We start from the raw sequence: 2,180 nt of genomic DNA on the forward strand, positions 1-2,180 counted from the left end.
ATTAGGTATTTTTACCGATTAAGCCTTTTGCTTGTTTTAACTTAAAACCGAGTAGCACAAGTTGTCTAACATAATTTAAAACCTCATATTCTATCATAAAACACCAAAATACACAATTTTAGCCTATGGGTATTTTTCCAAATATAAACCCTAGGTTAAATTATTGCTAGCATAAGCTAAATCGAGCTACCGGGACTCCAAAAACGTAAAAATCATTAAAAACGAGGCCAGAACGGACTTACAATCGATCTTGGAATCTTGAAAAACCCTAGCCATGGTTTCTCCTTGCTATATTCGGCCATGGGGTTGAAGATGAGGAAAATTGGCTTTTAATTTTGTATTTTAATTCATTTTACCCCTAAATGACCAAAATGCCCTTACTACTAAACTTTCCAAAATTTCTTTTTCCTTACTTCTAGCAGGTTTTTATAGTTTATGACTAGAAGAAACCCATCAGGACCTCTGCTTTTTGACAGTGAAATTGAGAGCACAGCTCATAAAAATCGAAGAGAAATAAGACGAAGCCTACAGTACATAGAGGAAGAGGGAGAGGGTGATATCCGTACTACAACCGAGGAGATGGCTGATAATCAGAATAATTTGTTACCTCCTATGGTTGTTGCAAATCCAGTAGATCAGAATCCTACTCCTCGTACTATGTATGATTATGCTAAACTTACTTTAACAAGAAAGGAATCGAGTATAGTTAGACATGCTATTGCTGCAAATATTTTTGAACTGAAACCTAACACGATTCAAATGATACAATAGTTTGTTCAGTTTGATGGTTTGCAGGACGAGGATCCAAAAACTCACTTAGCAAATTTTCTGGAATTCTGTGATACCTTTAAGATTAATAGTATTTTTGATGATGTCATTCACCTACGGTTATTTCCCTTTTCATTGAGGAATAAGGCTAAACAGTGGTTGAACTCATTACCGCGAGGGTCAATCACCACTTGGGAACAAATGACTGAAAAATTTTTGCTTAAATATTTTCCACTGGCTGAAATGGCTAAATTAAGGAATGATATTTCTTCTTTTATGCAGATGGATTTAAAAACACTTTATGATGCATGGGAGAGATACAAGGATCTATTGAAAAGGTGCCCACACCATAGGTTGCCTCTTTGGCTACAAGTTCAAACTTTCCACAACTGTTTGAATCCCTCAACTAGACAAATGATCGACGCAGCTGCCGGTGGAACCATCAATACTAAGATACCTGAAGAAGCTTATGAGTTCATAAAAGAGATGTCACTGAACAATTATCAGTGGCAAGTCATGAGGATAAAGCCAACGAAAGTAGCCGGCATTTTTAACGTTGATTTGGTTACTATGCTTTCCAATCAGGTAGAACTTATGAATAGAAAAATTGATGATTTACTTGATTCTACACAGGTTCATCCAGTAATACAGTGCAATGCAAGTGGAGGTGGAATGAGCAAATGAATTATATGGGTAATAATCCTCAGCCTCAAAATAATCCTTATAGTAACACTTACAATGCAGGTTGGAGGAACCACCCAAATTTCTCATTGGGAGGCCAAGGCAATCAGAGATCGCCACCCACTTCAGGCTTCCAACAACAACCTTACCAGCAAGAGAAAAAGCTAAACCTTGAGGAGATGATGAAAAAGTTTATTTCTATAGCAGAGACTCATTTTCAGAACACTGAAATTGCACTTAAAAATCAGCAAGCATCAATTCAAGGGCTCGAGAATCAAATAGGACAGCTAGCTAAGATGATTTCAGAGAGACCATCGGGAAGTCTACCTAGTAACACTGAACGCAATCCAAAAGATCATGTGAAAGTAGTTACATTAAGGAGTGGGAAGGTGTTAGCTGAATCTGAAAAGAAGCTTCCACCAGAAGCTGACAAAAAATAAGATGAGGAGGTAAAACCCAAAAACAATGAAAAACCGGTGTTTAAGGAATATAAACCACCAATCTCGTACCCATCAAAGTTGAAGAAAGACCACATGGATGCAAAACTCGGTAAATTTCTTGAACTTTTTAAACAGTTACATATTAACTTACCTTTTGTTGAAGCTATCTCGCAGATGCCTACATATGCAAAATTTTTGAAAGAGCTTCTAACAAATAAAAGGAAGCTTGAAGAATTGTTTACAGTGGAACTCAATGAGGAGTGCTCAGGCATACCCCAAAATAAACTACCA

The 2,180-nt window shown here is 36.9% G+C and overlaps 1 non-coding gene across 1 annotated transcript; it reads right to left on the bottom strand.

The window, feature by feature from the left end:
* Positions 1 to 1,017: 1,017 nt before the first annotated feature.
* On the bottom strand, positions 1,018 to 1,124 carry LOC128292096 (small nucleolar RNA R71). The gene has a single exon (XR_008282081.1). It is a non-coding gene; the product is annotated as a small nucleolar RNA R71 (small nucleolar RNA).
* Between the last annotated feature and the right edge of the window lie 1,056 nt (positions 1,125 to 2,180).

This window comes from Gossypium arboreum, chromosome 4, assembly GCF_025698485.1.
Source record: "Gossypium arboreum isolate Shixiya-1 chromosome 4, ASM2569848v2, whole genome shotgun sequence".
NCBI lineage: Eukaryota > Viridiplantae > Streptophyta > Magnoliopsida > Malvales > Malvaceae > Gossypium > Gossypium arboreum.